At 44.3% G+C, this 25,496-nt stretch overlaps 1 protein-coding gene across 1 annotated transcript in view; it reads left to right on the top strand.

Moving 5' to 3' along the window:
- Nucleotides 1-25,496, top strand: part of LOC119652263 (neuronal acetylcholine receptor subunit alpha-7-like) — a 222,585-nt gene that overhangs the window by 145,685 nt on the left and 51,404 nt on the right. The gene's annotated exons all lie outside the window — the stretch shown is intronic.

The following is a 25,496-nucleotide window of genomic DNA, read 5'->3' as shown; positions in this document are numbered from 1 at the left end:
CTGACAGAATTGACAGCATATCTAACATCGAGGGGTACTGGTCATGATCGAGAGCCAGTGAACCAGATGACATCACCCACTGCGGATCCCTCTGCTCGAAAACTGAACTGCCTTGAAAATAAGTGGCCCGAAAGAGAGGGGGGGGGGGGGGGGAGTGGCAAGTCTACTCCTGCCTACTTAATTCTTTTGGAACATTTTGCTGTCTGTAACGAGTAGAAAGATTGTTGCCTTTGGCTTTTATTTGAGACTTGCCTACTTTCTAGCTACGATCAGGTGAACGTTTGACATAACAAGCAGGTCCGGCCGATAGTGAAATATTACTTTGTGTTCTTTTACCCGGATACCATCGAGTCCTGGCGACTTTATACTCTTTATAGATAAGGTTGAGGTGTGTTTCACCGTGTTAGATCGGTAATCTGAGGAGGGGTGCCGCCAGACTTAATGAGCAGTCCTCCATTTTCCAAGTTTTCGGCAAGCACAAATGAAGTGAATTAATGTTGTTACATTTGCCTTAGTTCTACCATCATGTTCAGTAAGAAGTACACCGACAGGAACACAGTAACGTACTCTAATGAGGAATATTTTTGACGATGTAAGAGAAGAGTTTAGGTGAATAGTTATACAGTGATGGTAAGTTTCAATGCCTTGTTCGGTTCTGGCAAGAGTTTCCCGCGTTTCTAATTGGGCAGACGCCTGGTAATTTGTATTTGACAGGTAAAAGAATGTCACTGATGATTGGCTTAAGTTCTTAAATCTTTTGCACAAAATATGCCTAGTGCTCAGTCATCTAAATTCTCCATTTCAAACGGAACTACTCAGATCCTTCCAATAATTTTTTTCTTCGGAAATTTTTTGACTAGTTTGCCATCCTAAAAGTTTTCACCAAAGAGCCTCCTTCTCACCATATTTCCTCCCCCATTTTTTGGGTTAGGACCTCAAATTCTAGTTTTTCCTTTGTGTTTCCGGTGTTTGCAAGCGAATATCCTGAACCTTAGTCCTAAGCGTTGGGGCTTGAAAATACCCTCCTTCCCTGCTACTCGTAAAAGGCTCCTAAAAGGGATAGATATGTGGGAGCTAGCAACCCGCCTCGGAAAAAAGCCGACCTAATGCCAAAGACCTTTGGCTATCCAAAATGGACTATGATTATTTTGAGAATATGCCCAGGCACCTCGACAAGGGTAACGAGGGTCTCAGAATGTTCGTTTTCTCCAACTCGAGCGAGAATTCCAACGATATAAACTGGATGTTCTGGGCTTAAGCGAGGTGAGATGGTTTGATTCTGGAGAATACTCCTCCGGCTGCTTTTGCACTCTGGAAAACCAAGTGGTAGTAGACACGAATCCGGTGTGAGGTTGTTTCTGGGGGCTTCTCCAAGCGCACTCTCTTGATTTGGGAACCGGTTTCTAACGGACTTCTGACTGGAAGATTCCGGTCCAGGTTAGGGAACATCATAAATGTATAGTGCTATGCACCAACGGAGACTTCCGATGTAATGGAGACGGATGCTTTCTACGAGGAATCACAAGCAGGAAAGACTTCCTCCGGGTGACATAGTGATCGTGATGGGTGATGGGCTCTGACCCCACCCTGCTTGTGCATGTGATAGGGAAACACGCTCTTGGATACGCTAACGATAATGATGGGAAGTTTGTGGATTTCTGCAACTACCACCGCCTCATCGTTGGTGGTACTTTCTTCGAGCATAGAACCTCTCTGTAAGAAATAGGGCACCGATACTACTTGTCGGCTTTTAACAGCAAGTATGCATTTTATTGATTAGAACATTTTCACATCTTGTCGATACAAAATCCTTCCTCAATGCTCTAAGTAGGTCGCAAGCAAACCATTATTCTTGCTAGCTTATTGTCTGGTAAGGACTACCAAGCAACAGAATAGTTTCACACCCAATTCCTTCGCAAAGTTAAAGGCGTCACCTAGGAAGTTTTCAAATATAGCAAAAGGAATATTCTGTTTGTTGTTCCTTCCAAAAAGGAAACTCATTTCGTAAAATTCACAACAGACAACATGCACATTACGCAACTTACCATTTGTAAAAATCTCATTAACAGAACAGTATCCTTCGTGCGAGAATGGATGTATGTTCATGGCCTTCCTCCCCACCGCACATTTCCCTTCATAAGGATTACTTACGCGTCACCTAACGATATTATGCAAAGTCATGCTGCTACAATACTGAGTCCTCACCACCTTCATTGTTGTCTTTCATTTGTATCCTTTCAATATGGAAATGAAGACCACCTTTCGCCCTCCGCCTCTAGCTACATCGAAACATTATAAAATCTTCCACAACACTTCCTCGTGTTACCACTTTAGAGCCTCATTTATTATCGTCTACATTGCCCTCTATACGTCACTCTGCCTCTACGATGTAATGAATCCTTTTTCGTACGAGAAAATTTACTGAAAAGTACGAAGGAGAAGGTTAGGTGTCTGGCAAGAGGCTAGACCCGAGGGTTGAGTGGTTGCTGATGGTGATGGGCGCTTGTTTATGCAGAAAGCAACAACTGGAAACGTAGTAGTGCGACATGCAGCCAGCCAAGGCTCCATGATTGTGCATATATGCGAAAGTTTTATTGCCGACAAGGAGGTGTGCATAAATTCCCAAGCACTTGCAAGTTGTTACCCTTTTGACCTGCTATCTTGTCCGAACAATAACAACGAGCGAAAAGCATGGTGGTTCGTGCAACAAACTTTGCATCATATGCAAACGGGGCGTGTTCCCGGCTGCATTCAAGTTTCACCAGAAATTCTTGATTTACCGTAAAAAGTGCCGGCAAACTTTATTGATATGTGCAAAGATTTCCTGCAAACTCCGAAGGGGGTGGAACACCAGAAGTTGGCATGTGGTCGAGGAGAATGTCGCATAGACGTGATGAGAAATATAGCAAGGGAGCTCTGTGCAACAGAAATCGATTCGGAGAAAAAACTCGACGTCTTGAACCACTTCAGCCTTCCATAATTCTGCAGCCAAGCGCAAAAAGGATACAGTTTGACTCGAAAAGGCATCCTTGAGGTGAATGTGTGCGGCTGCCACAGCAGAATGCTAATACGAAGCATGTATACACTCACAGGAGGTGAGTACATATCTTCCGCACGGCAGATGTACTCGCTTTAAAATATTGCCAATAGCCCAATGAAGCGCAAGGACTCTGAGGAAGCTTCCCTCCCGTTCATTTGGGATATGCTCTCTACTGTTTGCTGCCCGAGTTACTATTCTACATGCGTCAAGAATATTTTAATTCAAAGTAACTCATATATCATTTTTACGACCCTCAAAAAGCAACAAAATGTGGGCTCCCGGTTGCGCTCCATTCGTTCCCATTTGCCAGAGTCCGTAGTCAGTTCGAAAGCATCCGTGTTCGTATGTAGCGGTGTTCACTATATGTACCAGGACTAGACGAAATATGTATGTAAATATCGGAAACCATGAGCAGGATTCCATCCCTTCAGCGCTCTCATATGAGCCACCGCGTTGTGTTTCCGCACAAAGTCCTCCAACACATAGCGAGAGCCAATATAGCTCTGGGAATATAATGATGCCAAACTGAAACGAATTCTATGTCCTTGTTCACTCCAGTATTTACTAATTTTTCTCTCTAAATTGTATTCATTGTGGCCAACTGCTCGAAAACTATCATCTGTCTTCACTACTGTTCACTGGGTTGCAGCAATTCCACTATTTTCTGGCAAATTCTGCATGGAATGCAGCAACTATGGCGTATGCCAGCTAAATTACATTCATATAGGTACCTACGTGCAAGGATATGTTAGTGAAGATGGGTTTGGTTAGATATATAAGTACCACTCATCTCCCTTAGCTAACGTATTTCAGTATGTATACGGTCAGAAACGGACGAATTATGTTTCAAAGTCATCGGGGAATAACACGTTATGCGATGTTGTGACATAGTAACGCGAACAGCCTGGCAAAGGATGATGGTTTCCGCAAGGATGCTATCAATAATGGTCGCGTAAAATATGATAAATGGATGCACGATGTTATGAATTTTGCAGGAGATGCGACCATGTAGGAATTATTGGCTTCAATGGCTGGGAAGTTTAAGGATGTATTTGATAGTCCTGTTTTAGAGTAATAGGAATTAGTGAGTGGTGGATTATGCCAGATTGGTTTCATCAGTCTTATGAAGTAGTCCATGACAATTTCCAGGTGTACAATACGTGGACCATTTCGAAGGGTATCTGGGATATTCGAGGCGGACCATGATATTTTGAGTGCATGGTTGGAAAAGGACTGAGAGATGAGTGAATTATTTGATAGCGTCCTGATGAAAACAGTCGTATGCTTGTCGTCATGCAATCAAATCTGTTATTGTCATGTTCTTACCCAATTCAGACCAGGTATTCCATTTGTGAAGGAATCCTGGGAATGATTGACAAGAGGTACGTAGACGTAATATGCTAATTCGGCCAAGGGATAGTTTCAGCTCTTTTGGATACTCTGTGCAGTAGTCCTAGTTACTTAGTATCCTTTTAGATGTAATTTGCCTAATAGATAGATTACCTTTCAGAGCGGCAATATGGGTTTCGGCGAGCCCGTTCTACGGTTGATGCAGTAGCAAAGGTCGTGGAATTGGCTCGAAATGCAATGGCCATGGGCAAATCCTGTGCTCTGGTGACGCTGGACGTCAAAAATGCTTTTAACTCAGCAAACTAGGGCTGGATTAAGGCCGCTTTGGCCAAACTGGGTGTTCTTAGCTACTTGGCTCGGCTCATCGAGAGTTACCTTTCAGACAGACTTCTCTCGTATGAGACGGACGACGGGCCGAAGGAGTACATTGTGACAGCAGGTCTGCCTCAAGGTTCTGTATTAGGACCGCTGCTGTGGAACATAATGTACGACGGAGTGCTTGGCCTTCGCGTGCCGGAGGAGACAACGCTGATTGGTTTTGCGGACGACTTGGTGGTAGTCGCAATTGCAAAGCATCCCGAGGACGTGGAGCTTTATGCAAATGAAGCCATTCATACCATCAAGTCATGGTTACGAATGGCCAAGCTGGATCTGGCGGATGAAAAAACGGAGGCGGTCCTCATTACCAACCGTAGGAAGAACAACACGGTTACGGGTTGGTAATTGTGAGGTCGTCTCAAAATCGGTTGTCAAATACCTGGGGGTGATGATCGATGCCAAGCTGAGTTTCAAGGGACACTTGGATTATGCGCGAGAGAAGGCAGCAAATGACAGCTCATCCCTTGCAAGGATGATGCCTAACGTGGGAGGGCCGAAGTATAGTCGCAGGCTACTCATCGCGGGAGTGGTGAAGTCGATCCTACTATACGCGGCCCCTGTCTGGGCGGGAGCGTGGAACCACGCTGTCAACCGGAGGAAGATAAATTCGGCATACCGGCCAATTGCGCTAAGGGTGTGCACCGCATTTAGGACGGCGTCGACGGAGGCAGTGTCTGTCATCGCGGGAATGATGCCTATAGATCTCCTAGCGAGCGAGGCACACTGGCTCTACGAAAAACGGAAGGCAAATCCAGCCGAGGTGAATGCGGATTTCCGAAAAGCCATCAGGAGAGAGTTGTTTGGCAAGTGGTAACAACCATGGGATAACTCCGACAAGGGCCGGTGGACCCATACATTGATCCCGTGTATCGAAAAATGGGCCAACCGAAAGCACGGAGAATTGAATTACCACCTGATACAGTTCCTTACGGGACACGGTGGCTATAGGAAGTACTTGCATCGCTTCGCGTTGGACGAGTCTCCCAACTGTCCTGAATACGGTGCTACACCCGAGGACCCGGAGCACGTTATGTTCCATTGTCCCAGATTTCTGCAGCAGAAAAGGAGGTTGAACAGCATCTTAGGGGCGGACATCGAGCCCTCCAACCTGGTTGAAGAGATGCTGAAGTCAGAGGAAAACTGGATGGCGGTAAATGAGGCAGTAGCCGTGGTGCAGACAAATCTCCTGGAGTTGGATCGAGCTCGGAAGGCGGCGCGACGGAGACGTGACATAGACGAGCTGGTATAGCGAACCAGAGCCTCCCCCGCGAAGTAATACTTCACGGTGGTCCCGCGGGGAGGGACGGAAGTGTGGGGGTGGTTTTAGTGGGTGCGAATCCCACACACTGCTGCAACTTGGCGTCTTTCTAAGATTTCCACCTCCATCCATAAAAAAAAATAGGTAGGCCAAGTCGAACGTCAGATGTATACTTAAAACTTCTAGAATTTGTGGACTTAACCGATAGAATCATTGTCTTTTATGTTCCGTACTTCCAATATTGTGACACCCCTTTTAAAAAAACACCCTGGGTTCTCTTCATACTTTATTGCAAACGGAGCACATATTTTTTTTATCAGTCTTAACTGGCTTTAGTAGCAGTGGCAGATCATTTGCTTCGACTTTCGTCTAGTTACCTTCCTAGTTATCAAGGGCATGTACACTTTTTTCCCTTTTGATTCCCTTAATTTCTATTACCAGAGATTTTTCTCTTCTCTTTTTGTGAAATAGTATTATTCTTTACGCCCGACGAGTGCCTAGCATCGGTCCACCGCAGCAATCGATCCACAGTTGAACCAAGGGGTTTTGGCGGGACTACTCTCACGTTCTCGACTGGCCGTCAAAACGTACGGCGCACTCAAGCTTCCATCTTGTGCTGTCCGCCTTCAGGAAAAAAGACTTCAGCTTGTCCACGAACTTTTGGGTTGCCACCAACTTTCAAACTGATCACGTGCTCCCCGCACTCGAGCACCTTTTAGGGACCCTGGTATCGCTGCTGCAGCGACTTCTGGGTGCCTTCAGAACGTGGATGTAGACTTCCAGCTCCCTAGGACTGTGGGCTGCTGACTGCGCGCGATGAGATGGCGGAGGCCGGTTTCAATTTGGGAACAGCCTCCTATAACAGGCGCAACAATCCGGCCTCTCCAAACTCATCGCTCTTGTCGAGAACTATGTATATCACCGGGGACTCGTAGGTTCATCCAGCACAGCAGATAAGCAGGGCTTGCAGCAAACTTGGCCGGCTATACGTGGTCTCCGTAGGATGAAAGGCAAGATCTGTGAGCAGGGCGGTTCGTCGCGCACCATAAAGGCTGCTTTCAGAATTCGATGTCAACGTTCTAGCATCTCATTGCAGTCCAATGAGATGGGGTGATGCACGGTTATTTGGTGGTGATTGAATCCAAGGAGCTTGCCGAGCTATCAGGAGAGAGTAGATTCGAATTGCATTTCCTGGTCTGTGATATCGCGGCGGGAACACCAAAGAATGGAATCCACTCTTGAGAGAGGGCCACAGCACTTAACTATGATGTAATTTCCTTCATAAATAATGCCTCAGGTCAGCGTGTAAAACGATGAATGGTCGTACAATACTTGCAGTCGTGCAAGTGTCGCAAAGAGTCTACAATACCGTGGTGTATGGTGGGGAAGCGCTTTCTTGACTTAGGAAATACACCTAATTCCCTCTAGTATGCCTAGTGATCTTTCTCTTTTGTTGTGCAATGCATTTTCTAGCCAAAGAATTCATGTCGTTGTTTATGGACGACCAGAGATATTTGCTGAAGACTAGCCAATTTGCGGGTACGCAAAATCGTACACCGAGCGAAACACTTTCTTTCGGAAAGGGGCGAGAATACGTAGACTAGGTCCCTTTTCGGAGATCTGGTAGCAGATAGACGAAGATAAGCCAAAAATGGGGGACCCCTTAAATTTATATTTGGAGTCTGACTGCAGGCTCTGAACGACGTCATTATTCTTGGTCACAGCGATTGCTAGAAAATCGAGTGCAGCTCGGAGATTCAATGCAAAGCACCAGCAATTAAGTTGTCTTTACCGGACACATGATGAATCTCCGATGTAAACTGGTTTATGGTCCATGAACATAGTGAACAGGCTACCTTCAAGAGGAAAAGGAGGTACCTGATGCTGAGATGCACTGCTAGTAATTTATGGTTATAGAGGTTGTAATGCCGTTGAGCGGGATTTGGCTGTTTTGAGAAGAAATCCAACGGTTGCCAGCTTCGGTTGGTTGGGCGAAGAGCAGCTCCTACAGCGATGTTTTATTCAAGAACACGGCTAGGGGTGCGTAAAAAATGTAGCGTCTATCAGCTCTTGCTTGGTTATTTCAAACACTTGGACGGATTCTGCAGATCACAAACCTCCTGCGATATGCACCTTAGGATCAAACAGGAAGGGGTGAAGTAAGGCTTAGTTGTGAGCGGATTTAGGCAAGGAACGATGGTATTACTTTACCATACCCAAAAACCTTCTAAGGCCTTTGACCGTCTTTGGCAGCGCCTAGCTCACGATTGCCTGCACCTTATCTGGGTCGGGTTGTATACCGTCAGGGGTTATGGAATGGCCTAGAAATTTCATCGGCTACCGGAGAAGTCAACACTATTCAATGTTAAGAATTAGGCCATTGTCAAGGGGGCGTTGAAAAATGCACTCGAGATCTGCCAAATATTCGGACTCGGTAGAAGAGGTGACTAGAATATCATCCAAGTAGACCAAACAGAAGTCTAAGTTTGGTAGTACAGAGTGGATGAATCGCTGGAAGGTTTCCGCCGCAATGGATAGGAGCTTGAAGAGTCTGAAGGTTAATAATGCGCAAAATCTTGGATAAGTGGAATGCGATACCAGTCCAGAAATCGTCTGAGCATTTAGGCATCAATTATATCTACAAAGTCACCATCCGGGATTGGACTTGGGGACCAGATAAAATGGAGGTGACCAATTGCTGTTGAAAGGTCTGCATATATCGCTGGTTATCTAAGAGAGGTTGTCGGGTCTATGCTGCACAGTGACACAGCAATATAGGGACACTGATGTCAGCTAGAATGAAGTGCCATAAAAAGATTCCATGGAAGCCAAGACTAAATTCTACTCGCAGGTAGCCGTAGGTTGTAATTGGTGGGGGGTCGAGTTAGTGATGTGATTTACACATCTACGATGATACCAGCACACTCGGAGTTCGGCGTGGAACCTAGCATCGCCCCATTATACTCCCATTGCGCTCTTTTTCAAATTTCTTATCGGAGTGAAATTCCATTGTCATGCTACCCCTCGGTGTCCTCGGTACTTTGGAATTACACTTTCTCCGTATTCTCCGGATATTCTGAGGAATCCCCTTCTTGCCAACGTCTGTACCTTACCGAGCCGTCTTGGTCTGAAGTTTAAGGAGGCGAGGTAGGTTGATATGAAGTGCAGAGCGGTCTCCTCCTCACAATAGCTACATACAGCCGAAACCACCACCCCATTTTTTCATATGGTAGTTTAAGGAGCAGTGTCCTGTTAAAAGAACCAACTAGGGCTTTCATACCCCCCTCCCCCCCATGTTGGACAACGAAAATGCCTCTCTTGCGGTGCCAAGCGGTCAAATTTCTCCACTCGAATGTGTGAATCCTTGCAATTTTATCCTTCTGAGTATATTTTACAGTGGATGGCCAGATGTCAAAAGCATAACACTGGCCCCACTGTCGGAACAGATTCCAATGGTGTCACCCCGTCATTTTTGTCGCAAAGATTCTTCCGTTGCCAATGAAAAGGCATGTATCTCCGTGTGCAATATGATCGCCATTTTCCGAGGAATCGGGTCGGTTCTATAATCGAATTTCCTTGAGAAGAGCCTTGCACCTGATTCATGTTCCATGCTTGGAATTAAAAAGTTGGGATAGCTTCGAGAGCACGGTGGACCCAGTACTCATCGCTCCAGTAACACTTAGGCGACCGAGCCTTTGAATCTGCGACAGCAGCTAGCCGGCTAGAATGTATATTTGTCTCCACTCCAGCATGTAAAGGATTCAACTGATTAAAAATGGATTGATTCCATGCTGCCTTGCCGCGTTACAAATTGCCGCGAAGGAGGTATAATTGAAGGTACCATCAGTGTCCACAAATGTGCGTATTCATATTCGCCGGATTTGCCTTTCCGGTAGGCATGTTCCCCTGTAGTGAAGCGGTCACTTAGTCATGTATGTATTCCTTATGAACCGATCAACTAGTCCTTTCAGTTCTTTTACTATGTTGACTATTGGTGTTTTTGGTAGTCTATGCATATCATGCGCCTTATTCTGGGTTACTTTTTTTGCAGCTTCTTCTTTACTTACCCTTGGAACTTCAACAGGGTCGACTTAAACAGTAGAAGCAATGGCAGTACGCAAATCTGCGGGAAAAGATTCGTCACTATTCCGTGTTGCAAGTTAAGGCGAGGAAAGCCGCTGCTTTTGATTTTTGAAATTTTTGCTTTGCTTGCGACCCTGGAGTCCGGGGGAACTTACAAGCGCTGTTATGGGCTTTCCTCAAAGTTACAATGGATTCTTCTTAAGCCTTCAGGATGTAACATGGTCGATATCCTTGCTGTATATAGAATATATAGATGTTATCTTTTTGGGACGGAACTATGGCATTTTACCCAAGTGAGTTACAAACTTAGTTGCGAAAGCCATCAGCTTTGGCCAGGCTGGACCTTGCACCTTAAACATTGAATCACTTCTTGGATTTGGATTTATTTCCGCGCACTCCTTTTAAGCCAAGGTAAGCTTTATCCTTTTATAGTATCTCCCCGTACTATTCCCAATTTGCTGGAGGTAAAAATCACCTCTGGACTGATCCATACACCGTCATAATGTCCTTCAAACATTGCTTCGTTTGGCGACCCTTGCACTAGTAGCTGTTTTCCATCTCCCAATGGTTTAATTCTACTGCTGCTCTTATTTTAGGCACCGGCCGCTTTTCTAGAGGACTCCATTTTTTTCAAGTACTCTTTCCTTTGTCAGCAGGTCGGTGAAGCAAGTTTTGTTTCTTCTTAACAAAATCGCACAGACCAACTATGTTTGCTCAAATTGTGTGAATGGTAGCGCTTCTGGATTGAGGATCAGTTCTCTGTGAGTTCCAGTCAAATTACTCTTGTTACTGATACATTCATTACGCTTTAAGGAATTTTTGCGGGCTTTCGCATCTTCGGAGTTGGTCCACTTGGTGGCAATGGATTATCTCCCACGCCCCTTTTGAAAAAAAATTGGGGGATATTATGACTTGGTGACTTTCGTTGGCCAGGGGTCTCCTATCAGCTCATCCTACTTTGCTTTTGCTACTGGGATTGGGTAAGATCCTATTCCATTTGAACCTCTCCTTCTTCACATATTCACCACTTACAGTATTCAATGTCAATATGTTCACATTATCCACCATCAAAGAACGTTGGATGCGAACCTGCTTGTTCGCTCTCAATAACCGCCCGTGCAAGGATTCTGAGCCTCTGCATGGTAGGTTTTTATTTCTCTCGTCTTTGAATTTATTTATTTATTTAATTTATTTATTTATTTAATTAACGGACAACAAACAGAAAGAATTCCAATTAATTATTGTCCTCAGGAGGAGGAGAAAGCAAAAAACTTATCCTACGTTTAAAACTACTTAAAGTAGGGAAGTTCAAAGGACCAAGCTGTTTTGCATTATAATTTCGGCAAAGCCTGGGAATCGGGGAATGAAAATAGACTTCGAGCTCCGCGAAAGGCACGTTGAAAATATCTGCGTTACGTGTGTTATAAGACGCAGGACGGCAGGTGATCTCGTCAGCGGCGGAGCAGTCCATCAGGCCCGAGGAAAGTTTGAAGAATGTGCATAGATCCAGATAGGATCTACGCTGTTGTTGGAAGGGAAGGTTTAGAAAGCGGAGGCGGGAGGGGTAATCCACACGAGGGAAGCTTTTCTTAAAGAAGAGAGAACGGGTGAATTTACGTTGTACATTTTCAAAGGCAAGACAATCACAGTTACGAGTAGGTGACCAGATCACGGAGCAATACTCGAGGGTATTCCTCACAAGGGAATTGAAGAGAGCTAAGGAGGGTTGGATGGAGTCAAAATCAGAGGAGGAGCCAAGAATAAAGCCTGACAATTTTGCTGCTCGATTGATGACATCGAGGCAATGGGTGTCAAAGCGGAGCTTATTGTCGAAAGTGACTCCGAGGTCTTGAGTGGAATTTAAGCAGAATAAGGAACGCCTATTAGGAAAGTAGGAGAAAGAAGTGGGTGAGGATTTTAGGGAGTAGCACATAGAGTGACACTTTCTGACGTTTAGCGCTAAACCATTAGTCGAGCACCAACGAACCAGAGTGTCCAGGTTATTCTGAAGGGAAACACAGTCCATAGGCGACGATATAGCGGAAAACAGCTTAAGGTCGTCTGCATAGAGCAAACAGGGACAAGTAAGGAGGGGAGGAAGGTCGTTAATAAAAAATAAAAATAGGAAAGGACCCAGAATAGACCCCTGTGGGACGCCAGAAGAGGGGGAGAAGGAGCGGGAAGTACAGCCGTCAAAAGAGACGCGGCAGGATCGGTTGGAAAGGTAAGAGGCAAGCCATAAAACAAGTGGTATGGGAACATTTAGGGACGAGAGTTTGGATAGAAGTATCTTGTGATTTACAGTGTCGAAGGCTTTCGCGAAGTCAGTGTAAATGGTATGCACTTCTTGCCGTGAATTTAGACATTTGACGACAAAGTTGGTAAAGTCAAGCAGGTTGGAGGCAGTGGACCTACGTTTAAGGAAGCCGTGTTGTTCTTTCACTATGTGTTGGCCAAAGTGGGCGGACAACCAGTCGCTGACATATCTTTCCAGGATTTTGGAAGAGGAGGAGAGGAGGGAAATGGGAGGGTAATTCTCGGCAAGCGAACGATCGCCACTTTTGTGAATGGGGATAATGAGAGCCTCTTTCCACAAGGTGGAAAAATGATTCTCTTCAAGGCTTTTGTTGAAAATAAGAGATAGGGGAAGGGAGATGGACTTACCAGTTTTGATCAAAAAAAGGTTTGGAAGACCATCGTAGCCAGGTCCGACCTTGGTATCAAGTTCGCCAATGAGGTATTCGACAAGGATAGGAGTAAGAAGGGGAATGGTAGGCGATGCGGGGCAGGCTACATCTACTATCGGGAGGGATTCGGAGGAAGGAGGAGGAAGATAGACTGACGAAAAGTAGCGGCAGAGTAAATCACAAGATCGTTGGGGGGAGTTAGCAAAGAAGCCAGAGAATTTAATGGACGGAGGGGATAAATGGGTAGGGCAGCGGGAGTGGCGAATGTGGGACCAGAAAGGTTTCAGATTTCCGCGCTTTAGTGAGTCTTCCACGCTGGACAAATATTCGTGTCTGGATTTACGTATTAAAGATTTGACCGAGGAGCGAAGGGATTTGAAAAAAACTAAGTCAACAACGTTTCTAGAAGACAGGAACTCCTTTCTCGTGTTCAGTGGTGAACCAGACGGGGTAAGACCGTAAGCACTTAGGAGAGCAGGGAACGTAACAAGGAAGAAGATCAGATAATATGGTATAGAAAGTGTTAAGTGCTTGATCACATGTAAATGGAAAGAGCATGGGGACCCAGTTGATTGACGCCAGGGCTGAGTTCAGACCTTCGAAGTTCGCCTTATGAAAGTTGAACTTGGTAGGCTTGCGAGCGACAGGAGAGTGGAGTCGGGATATCTGAACATCGAACTCGAGAGCAGGATGATGGGCGTCAGGGGCAACGTAAGACGGAGCATGAAGGGATTGGGAAAGATAACGTACAGGAAGGTTAGAGAGGACAAGGTCAAGAGTGCGATCTAATTGGTTTCTAGAAAGGTTAAATTGGATGGTCCCACAGGTGTACATGAAAGTGGATAGAGGAAGGGAAGGGTGGTTCGAGTTATTAGGGAGGGAGGGAAGGCCAGGTGTAACGGGCCAGGAGAGCATAGGAAGATTAAAGTCACCACAGAGGATGAAAGGAAGTGAGGGAAACAAAACGGTTAGGACCTCTGATAATCTGTCGAAGAAATCCTCGTACAGAGAAGGCGGGCTTAGGCAGCGAAAATATACACACGATATGATAAAGGGACATACGTTTGGCGGAAGGACACGTATGGTAACAGAATCGTAGGAGGAGGAGGAGGTGGAAAAGAAATTTTCGGCACGGAGAGGGGACTTAACAGCTACTAGGGCACCTCCGCCAGTTGTCTTGCCAAGCGCAACGCAGTCTCTGTCACAACGAAGCACAGAGTAACCTTCGAGGAGCTCAGAATCTAAAATCCTGTCATCCAGCCAGGTTTCAGAAATGCAGATGAATTTGGTTTTATGTAGGTATCCTTGCTCTTTCCGGAGGTGGAAATTGTCTAAATATGCTGACCCATTTTTTGGTACCAACATGTGAAGTTTCACCCACTTGGAACTATACCGCGAAGTATCTCCAACTACTGTCCAGTTCAAACCTATGTAGATTTCTGCATTATATTCCCATCCCCCATGAACATTCTCCGATCGTATTCATTGTTTTTGCCCCCCGTTTTTTACATGCGCTAATGGGAACTGGATCTAATATTGATGCGCAACTTCTAATCTACCAAAATGTCGATCTGCACTATTTCAGCAAGGGCGTGCGCGCGTCATTCGGGACGGTCCATAAAGCAATTTTAGGGCCGTTTGCCTATACACTGCATTTATCTTATCGTCTTTGCATTCAATATGAACTGCAACTTCGCAGAGTGGCGCTGGATAAAGCATGTGAGGCTCACTACCTTAACTACAAGTGCTTTAGGAGCCTCCGACGTTTGGAATCAACTTGGCAAGCATGTTGCAGATGTTGTTTGAGATTTATAAATTATATTCTGAAATCAGAGAAGAGAAGACGAGGCAGACCCTGCCTAAGATGGAGGGATGGCGTAGGTCAGGACGCCAGACAGCTTTTAGGGATATGTGGACCTCATCGCATAACCGGGATGTCTGGAATTCCTTATTAAAGCAGGCCTAGAGCGGATACCGGTTTTTTTCCCGTTGATGATGATGATGATGAAATCAGGTCCGAAGTAATGAAAACGGGACCTTGGAGTAAACAGCATCACGAAATGCAGTGTCATAGGTCAGAAGGGTGATGTGGGTAATTTGAATTCTGTGATCCCTTTGGATGCAAGTCCTTCGTATGCGTGCATCTTATCTGGACTCTGGGACCAGGGGACCCTACAAGATGTTCTCCCGTACGCTCTGACTATTGTTCTTTACTGTGTTACTGAAAAATATTTCAGTTGGTAGGTGTTGATAGGGGATATAATACCAGCTACACCTCTTTAAGGTTTTGATAGCAGGTTCAAGGTTCATTGAAGTTTGACGTTAATGCAATTGACCCCACATTGGGCGCCATATCTGAAAATACATTTTACTCATTATTTATTTCTTATGGAATGGCTGACACAGCCTGAATATCTCAGAAAACACGTCCTCCTTCGCTATCAAAATTTATCAAGCATTCTGTCTACGACGAAATAGTAAAAATTGCCTCTCGAAACCAGCCGACTTTATTGTCAGAGGAGATTTCAATAAAATCTCTTGCAGACATCCTAATTTAAAATGCCATAAATAGATAAAGTACCAGCGACAAAATCGGTTATCATAACCGCCGGAAAATTTTCAGCCTGCCATGTTCCCGCTCCTAATGATCCTATGCATAGTTGAGTCCTGACGTCGTCATCATCATTATCATTACCATAATCACCATTTCGCTTTATATCACTTTATACGGTATAACTGATTTACGTGCCAGTCTTATCCTTTAATCCGGGAGACGTGCGTTGGTACACCGTCACATATCGCAGCTCCCCTCTCCCGGTACTATTTTCTCACGCCCAGGTGTGCACTGCCACAGCACAATATACATATATAAAGCAATAATTTCTCGCACTTTCAATTTTCCCTCAATATACGAATATCCTATTCTAAACCATAAGAAAATCTATCCTTACGCTGGATGTCTGAAGGACCCGTCGGGTCGCTTTTGCATCATAAAGCAGCGCCGCATTGTCGTCCTAACACTCGACGTTGTCGTTCATCTAAAGTAGATTTTTCCTCATAGAATTTTCCTGGCTATGCTATAGATTCTTTCCTATAGTATCTTCATTGTCATTATTATTGTAGGCAGGTTGAGGTCTGTTGTAGATGTGCGCCACCATCGCTGTTAGGAGCTTACTCAAATATCGACACGAACGAGTCAACATGGAAAATGCCCCGTTTATTATTTGCAATACATCAATTTGATGCTCCAACATTGTTCGAAGTGGGAGAGAAGTGTAATGTTTCCTAGAGCCTCGACGAACCGGTAAAATAAAATCAGTCAGAAACGTTAAGTGTTTTGAGACGGGCTTGCCATCTGGGCTGAAATAGTCAGCCATTGGATATCCATTTTATCTAGAGTACCCACGGATGAAATTAAGATATCATACCCCAATTTCCCAGTACATTCGGCCTCATAGTTCTGTACTGCACTTATGATTTTCAAGGATCTTTTTGGGAAGTCTATAAATCCCTTTTGGAATAAAAGGAATAAGGACGCCTCAAAAGTATCTGTTTCGTCCCTAAAAGTATCTTTTCGAGAGAATTTACAAAACTCAACGCTGCAACACCCCAAGCTCTACTATTAAGCCTAATGCTGATGAGGAGCCATTTATTATCGAGCAGAGACGGTGGGCTCAGAATCGACAAATTGAACAGCAGGAAGAGCCTTCTACCACCCAACACCTGTGAAAGAGCTACGATCAAGAGCATCATAAAATACCGCCTCACACAATCATAACTAAACCTCTCGTTTTCCGTTAAGAGCGCAACGGTCGCTACTAAGGTTTCCACCCCCGCAAAGGACGGGGATCGAAGGCTCATATACTTTCGCAAAGACTGAAGAATTATTGATGGCTATTAGGAAAGGAGCACATCTAATTTGTTTACTGAATTTATAAGTGCAAATGCTTTTTCGGAATGCTTCATTTGGCACTACTTCACTAGCAGCTGACAGGAAATTGTGTTCGGCCATGGAGTTCTATGAATTGATTTGGAACCTAATGATGTTTGCTCAGGGCTAATTTTGAGCAAATTACCACAGCCAAAGGAAACCGAAGAAAGGTAGCGAGAAAATGACCAGGTTCGCTCTGTCAACCTTATGAAGAGAAATGATGATGAGTTTTTCTTTTGACGATTACAGATTTCCGCTTTCAATATATCTTGTATTTCCACTAACTTGAGATAAATATGTGACCCATGTATAAACTGGAGTTGTTTCTATGTGAACTGAGCGAGATTTAGCGGGGGAATCGTAAACATACACTGGTACAATGAAGATTTACAAACGAGTCATAAGTATTCAAAAATGGCGCCCAATGTGGGGCTATCAAACCATTACATTTTACAACCCCACAATTAGCTTTTGCAATTGTATTTTTTATTATTCATACATCTTTTCTACCTTTCTCGATAATTTCAGATTACTCTGAATGTGTTTTTTATCGTAACGGTCAGTGGTGTTCTCTTTTCTTTATTACCAACACAGGAGCCGCATCCTTTTCTCGGCCTGCTCGGCTGTCACCTGGAAAGTGCATTTAGATGCCCTCATTAACTTCTATTCCTACAAAATGGTATTTTCTTGAACAAATTACTTTAGATTTCCCGTTTTTAACAGCAAAAAGTTTCTCCCCTCCCTCTCCTTTCATAATTCGTTAATGCTCCATTTTTCGGTTCTTGTTGTTATGCTATTGCTGGCGCTATGAACAACTAGATGCTCAATATAGCCACTGACTTCATATTTCGTTTGTTGGTATCAGGTGTGTGAAGCTGTCAGGAGATAATCGGGTGAGAAAAATAGACCGTTTCATTCCAGGTGTTAGCCGAATCCGTTTTCGCTCGGTTAATTGAAAAAGGAACGGGTTCAAACCGGTTCAAGAGCTGCGGATTTGTGGTGTAATTAAATGATCCAATTCCGCTATTTTTCAAGCGGGAGACGTTTTGGGGACTTTCCTTTGGAAAATATGGAACTTTTAAGATGGAAGAGGTAAACTTATATTTTTTCTGGGGGTATTGAAACGGTTTCCAACGAATCGCAGGAACGGGTATATCGTCAGGTGTATGTCTTCCTCTATTAAGGAAACCCGAGGAGGTATTTCTAAGTACAAACCACTTTATTCCATCCGAGAATACTAAAACTAAACTAGAAGGTTATGTGTTGGGGGTGACATCTCGACACCTCTCTTTGCCGACGCTGCTCCTTCTCGTGGTAAAGTTCAAAGCCAGCTGGCCTTGTTCAGCTGAGCTACAACATTACTCCCCCGTGAGTGAGAAGTCAGCGCTGTCTTTTACCGGCTTCCGCGGCTAGTTGATAAGTTCGGGTGGTATGTTTTGGAGGTGTGTTGATTGGGGTCCATTGAATCGCCCTATCACTTGGAATACTCTGAGTTGGTGCGGTTGTCGACTTGCTTGCTGATGTTCCTTCCTTCGAATGGTATAGCCTCGAGGAATGCAGGTTTCAGGCATTCCATAGAAACGTAGATTTCCTTTCAATTGAATTTAATTCTATATTCGACTTATTAGGATGTTCTCCTCAGAATTTTATGAGGTCCGAATTATGGTTATACTAGCGATGCAGATCGAGTCCACTCGAAGAAAATCGTGAGGCAGGTTTGTGAACTCTTGCTTCGAAAAACCTTACGTTGACAACGATGTGCTGAAGTGTACGCATTGTTTCTCAAAGTTCCTTATTGAATGCGTCCGGCTCAGTGTGGTTATTTTCGAACGCTATGAACTCCCTTGGAACTGTGAGCATTATCCCTTAAAACATCTCCGCATTGGATCCCCGATCATCCTTGTAACTATTCCGTAATCCAAGTAAGACCGTTGGGAGTACATCCGCCCACGCTGGCTTCTGCACGTGGTACATTATGGAGGCCTTAAAAAATCGATGCCAGCGTTCCAACACTCCGTTCGCTGCGGGGTGATAGGGGGTTATGTGGCTTCTTTCGTAGCTCATTCGCTTTTTAAGGTTTTGTGTAAACACAAAACCTTATTAAAATCGGTTTACTGTCTGTCTGTCTGTCTGTCTGTCTGTCCGTCACACGCATTTTTCTCGGAGACGGTTGCAGCGATTGACACCAAATTGGTGGAAAGCTAGGAACTGTGAACGCTCACGCATACAACGAATTACATCCTTTAATGACGAATTTAAGGAGAGGTCCCCATACATGCAAAAGGGGGGTGTACATTTTTTTTTCATCAAATATAGTCATGTGGGGTATCAAATTAAAGGTCTCGGTTAGTACTTTTCGAGGACGGTCTTAGTTTTGACATTGTTGAAAAGGTGGGGAGGGCAGGGGGTTGAAAGTGACCATTCCTTTACGGGGGCCATTCTCAGAAACTACCTAACCGAAAAATCTGAAAAAAATCAAGAGGCTGCCACTATATGGTGCCTGGGCTCCGAAATACCTTCCACACTGATATCTTCACAAATAAAGTTAATAATAGGATATTACTATAATTTTTAGTAATTCGCTGCAAGACCCCCCTTAAGTTCATGCTAGGACCACGAAATTTCGCAACAATATAGGATAGATATAACATAGAGCATGATCTTACCAAGTTTGGTGGAAATCGCACTATTACTAACAAAGTTGTCGCTTCTTTGCAAATTCAAGACTATGAATGTCAATATCATTCGAAAGTGGATATTCTTACATAATATATGCATATATTACGTGCTACGTACTAAGAAATACACAAAACCTTTCGTACCTGAAGCGTCCAGCTTCCGATTTCCCGACTTGTTTAGGGCTTGGAAACGGGTGGACTCAAATTGTGTCCCTTGATCCGTAATCACTGCGCGTGGGACGCCGAACAGGGGAAATCCAACTCGAATAAAAAACTGCTGCAACGGTTACAGCCGTTTGATCCGGGAGTAATACTGCTTTGGGGCCATCTGATTCTGCACAGGGACTCATCTGAAGTGGCGATAGGTCACAAAACCTTACTAGGGGTGCACTGGTATGATGGCCGCTGCGAAAGTCCTTGAATTCACATGATTCAAGAGAATTCCTGCTTCCTGTGCGTTCAGCTCGGTTACAGCGGTTGGTTCCCTGGTGGGAGTTTTATGAGGGCAGAGGACGGAAGACAGATTACAGAGGACCGGGGACAGACGATAGACGACAGATGACAGACGACAGACGACAGACGACAGACGACAGACGACTGAGGACAGACGACAAACGACTGAGGACAGACGACAGACGACAGACGACAGGCGACAGATGATAGATGGCAGACGACAGACGACTGAGGACAGACGACAGACGACACAATTTCTTCAATCACTTCAACATATTCAATGGATCACCCTGCTCTACAACCACCCTATTTTTATGTAGTTCCTTCTCCATGTCCAAAGTAATGAGCCAGCCGTAAACAAAATAACCGCTTGCAAAAATCTATTTAATGCACTTACAATTCCTTATTATCCTTATCCTTATCTCCTGCACTTTTTTGGGGATAAAATTTCGACCGCGCCCTTTTTTGTTGTCAATAAACAACAACGTTCACAAACGGGGGTCGGGGCTCGTAATCGGTTCCGCCATTTGGTTCTATCAAATGTATGATCTGGACGCAATTGCGAGGCTTTCAAATCCTCATCCAGCCTATCAAGCCACCGTTGTTTCGTTCGGCCTTTTGATCGCCTGCTATTGATTATAATTTTCCGATTAATCTTGGCAAATGAATTCTCATTAGCGCGAATTACGTGACCATATCATCGAGGACGCCTCTCTCGCAATTTTTCCACGGGCCCATATTCATCGCGGATATCCTCATTTCGAATGTGATCAAAACGTATCACGCCACTAGTCCAACGCAACATTTTCGGTTCCATTACCGCAAGACGCCATTCATTGTATTTTATAGTCGGTCAACACTCAGAACCATAGAAGGCGACAGGACGGACGACATTACGATCATGATAGATGAGGTAAATGCCAAGGTGGGCTCTGATAACACCTTGCTTCAATATGTGATAGGAAAATATACTCTTTGAGGCCATAGTAACGATGATAAGAGGTTTCTGAATTTATGCAGTTTCCGCTGCGTCGCCATCGGCGGCATACTTTCGAGTTTGCTATAGGGTCAACGGAGTTTCAACTGCGAATCAACGAATCTAGGAAGCTGAAGGCTCTTATTTCGATTGCGAATGGAGCTGAATGTAATGCGCTTCAGCTTTTGTATCGCAGAAAATCTTCTATTGTGCTGGTTAGGGAGGCAGAAGCTTGCGCACATAATAATCATTTTAATGGTGATAGAGCTTGCAGGTGGTCACCAGTCTTTCAATGGTCAGATCAACGCCTTGCCCAGGTTGATAAGCAACTAAGATTGGAAGAACATTTCACCACAGTTCTCGGCAGTATAATATCTCTTAAAATGAAATGGGTAGTCACTGTAGCCTGAGGGCATGGGCTGCTCCTCGAAATATTATCGAAGTCATCTCGGTCACCAATGAGCTTGTTTGTTGCCTCATCTTAATCGCTGCATTCCGCCAAGGTGGAAAAATTGTTGCCCATGTCTGGGTTAGGCCTTTTTTCGGGGAAATTTTTCGAAATGTGGAGGGCTTCGTAGGAGTCTAGTTTTCTACCGTCGTTCAATTCTTTCCAAATATTGGTGTTGTCCAACGCCAAATGGTCTCCCTGCTCTATTAGATGTCTGGCAACCACCGGCTTTATTTGTGGGTTATTCTTATTTTCAGCAGATTCGGCCTCCTTGGGACATTGTGTTTGCTCTACGTAAATCTTATAAATGCGCTTTGTTCAGTACAACCTTTTCTGTCCTTGACTGATTGTAACCGAGTCCTAAGTAAGTATCGTCTACTGGCCAAGGTGACTCGGAATCCGAGTCCGAGTACAACCTTTTTTGTCCTTGACTGATTGTAACCGAGTCCTAAGTAGGTATCGTCTACTGGCCGAGGTGACTCGGAATGGGAGTTTGTGTAGCCACTTTTTGATGTTCTGTGTCCGCTCCGAGTTGGTTAATGTCATCCATTGCCTAGATTATGTGTTTGCCTCCTGGAGGACTATTGAAAGTTGCTGTTTTGAGATCTGGCGTAGTTTCTTTTCGACCCGGTTTTTGATGAGGTTCCTGTTGTATCCATTTTTCTTGGCTGTTTCTTTATTTCTTCTCTCCTCGTTGAGCGGTGTTGTGACCATCCTGTGAATTATAAAATTGTATGCCGCCGTGATGTGCCGTATGTGATAGTTCGTTGTGTCTGAGTTGGTTTCCTGTAGATGTCAAATTCCAAATCCCCTCTTTACCGGATTATTTTTAAGTCCAGGAACGGTATCTCCCCTTCCTTTTCGACCTCCTGGTGAGCTCGATATTCCAATGTGCCCGCTTGAGTTTCTCGAAGATTGTTTCCGCTTCTTCCTTCTTTTGATGATTGCTAATACATCGTCCACATATCTGATCCAGAATTTCGGAAGTGCCTCAGCCTCCTCGAGTTCATTCTCCAATTTCTCCATGAATACCTCGCAGAGCAGCGGTGAGAGGGGTCGCCCTTTGCTGCCCCGAAGTTTGTTTTATAAAATTTATTCCAGAATGTGAAATAGGATTCACTCATGCATGTGAAGGCCAGTTTATTATATAGTTTAGCCTTCTTCCTCCATTCGAATGAGTTTCCGTGTGTCGTGATCCATTCTTCGAACAAATGTAGGGCTTCCTTCGTTGGTACGCTTGGGAACAGCGCTTTTACGTCAGAGGGTGCTAGTATTTCATCACTCTGTATCCCCCCGGCCTCGTTGAATCTGGTAATGACTTCTCTGCTGTTTGCCACTGCAAATTTTCCTATTTTAAGGTCTTCTTCCAAGAGCCACTTCGCAATATTTTGAGTCGGTGAATTCGTTATTGAAATCTTTGACTTCGTTACCTTCCTTATGTATTATATTTTGAGGAGGCATTTGATTCTAGGCACACATTGGTTAGGCATTCTCAGTTCGGCTGCTTTCTTAATAATGGGTTTGCATTCAGCCAGAGTCTTTTCCACTCTTTTAACGGAGTCTGGAAGAAGGTCCTTCCTGATGACGTGAAACTTACTTTCTTCTAACTTTTTGCGTATTAAGTCCTCGTATGCTTCTTTGTCCATGATGACCACTGCGTTTCCATTGATGGTAAGTAGAAAAGGGTTTTCTCTTGGTCTATTCCTTGTGGTCATTCGCTTGGTGGGGGTCAGTAGTCGCCTAATTTCTTCCCGGGTGCCGGCTTTTTCTTCTCGTGATGTATGTTTGATTCATGCTTCGATGTCAATTACGATGTCCTCTTTGGGGAAAGTGGGGTCTATTATGGCGAAGTTCAAGCCTCTATTGAGCAGTGAAAGCATTTCCTAGGTAAAGTGTTCGTTGGATTTGTTGATCATATAGTTGGCTATGAGTTCTTCCTTCGGTTTCTCTATTGCACCCTGACCCGCTTGTGTTGTCGTGAGTGAGCGCCTTTAATTCCTTTTCCAGTATGCTCCCCTTTCTGGCTTTTAGCAGATGTAGGCCCTATTGATCTTTACCATATGTGGATCATGTTGCCCTTTCTTCCATGGGTGTCCTTGCTGATTTTTAAGTGGATGGAGTCAGGATAGAATGTGTTATATTCTAGCCTCGTGTAAAGTGACTTAACGCTTTGTGTTATGGCCATCCATTCCATCTTCTTTCTTTGGAGTTTGCCGTTGGGTAGGGCTGATGAAAAATGGATTGCATGGCTTTTAGGTTTAACGTTCCGTTTGCTGCATAGTTTGAGGAATCTAATGCGATCTTTCATAGTAAGTATAAGGAAAGGATGATCATTAAGATTAAGGAAAAGTGACCCGTTTTGAGTGCAATAATTAGAAGGTTATTGCATGTTTCCTGCCGTCGCAGGAGAGAAGAATCACCACGAAATCTTAAAAGAAGAAGGCAGCGTAAACAAAGAGTGTATCAGGAATGCCCTAAGCAGCGGAGGGGCTGATAAATATTACTAGAGAGACATATGACGGTGCAAGATGTCATGTGCTGCACCGAGGTTTAATCTCCGAGGAATTTGAAGGAAGGAAGTCTAAAGCGAAGTCCGTCTGGGTTTCATTTTCTTATCAACACTTCCTTACCGGTGATCTTTTTCTTATTACATTGGCTGAATGACGTGAAAGGGTTCAATTGACCATAATATTTTTCCTCCTGATCATTGTTTGCACTCTCATCAAGTCATGGATTTTGAAAAAATAGCTCTGGATTTTCAAAAAGAGGGGAACAGAATCAGACCGAAGATAAGCAGCTGCCAAACCAAGATTCCCACCCTGGGTCATTGCACCCTTTCTATTAGCACCAAAGGGCGGAGCATCGAAAGCGTCGATCAATTTGTCAATCTTAACATTGGTATTTTTTCTGGCAGTGGCACAGAGCTTGATGTTACCTAACGCATTAATAGCGCTGGATCCGCCTTTGCTTTATCTGGAATCTGGAAATGCGGAGACCTACCTCAACATGAATTTGAGGTTCTTATACACCAATGGTGTTTTTGTGGTGTTATAAGGGTACAGCACGCTGAAAGTGCTCGCCACTGTTACTCGTCATCGTGGTACCCTAGCCCGATATAATCTTAAGTGGAGAGTTGCGTTGGCGTTCGGGTCAGTTGCCGGTAAAATTTTCGGATAGAGCGACAAATCTATCGTTGGCTATCCTATGAAGTGGGATGTACGGATATGCAGTTGGTTCATGGAGTAGCTGACGAGTAGATCGCAAGTGGGTCACCCTAGAAAGAGATGAAGCTGAACAGTAGGGGAGTATTCTAGGCTTCTCGGGAAGACCTGGAGAGAGTTGAAGCACATTTTTCTGAGAACGATGCACCCTATTTAAGGGACATTGGTAGCCGTGTATACATTATTCCGCATGGACCTACAGAAAAGCAAACTTTCATGGGCCCGAGGCCCCAAACCCCTTTCCTCACAAACGCAGGTATACTTCCGACAAACAGATTATAGAAAAAGCCAAACACAGGCAGAATGATTTGTAACAAAACAGGATCACACTAGACAATTAAATATGATTCCCAGACATTCTAATCCCAAAAGCATTAAATAATTCTCATTCCATATATGTATCTGCAGAAGAATATAGATTTTATTTTGCCCTAGTTCTTTAATGGTAATCGTTGCCGCAGACGCTGCTGTCATCACAGTCGTTTCTCTTGCTTAATCCCATTTTTTTCCGTAGCAACACTCAATGGATTTTTACGCGCAATATAAACACGAGATATTACTTTCTCCACGCCGCCTCCACTACAGCTTACACAATATACAAGGATGTATTCCCATGTGCCATTCTAGCGTCTTTTCATACCCCGCCCTTTTCCTCTGGACAATATTTAGCCATAGTCTCGGAAATGTTTCCGCAATCGTCCTATCACTTTACCCTTAGAATTCGTCACTTCCTTGCGAAAAATAACAACTCCATTCATATGTATGTTTGTGAATAAGAATTTAATAGGGAGACCATCAATCTCTACTTAATGCTCATATCATATTATCATGCCGCTGCGAGTCCACTAATCCCTGAATTCCTGACTAGATCCGCACCATTCCTGTTCCGGAAATCCCGCTGATATTAATGAGCTTTTTGCTAGTAATAATGTTTCTCGGGGATTCCCTCAATTCCTATTAAACATAAAACGCAGCGTCCCGCTCCTCGGACAG

This window comes from Hermetia illucens, chromosome 3, assembly GCF_905115235.1.
Source record: "Hermetia illucens chromosome 3, iHerIll2.2.curated.20191125, whole genome shotgun sequence".
Taxonomy (NCBI): domain Eukaryota; kingdom Metazoa; phylum Arthropoda; class Insecta; order Diptera; family Stratiomyidae; genus Hermetia; species Hermetia illucens.
Note: the sequence above shows the minus strand (reverse complement) of the source record. Positions and strands in the feature narration are given on the sequence as shown.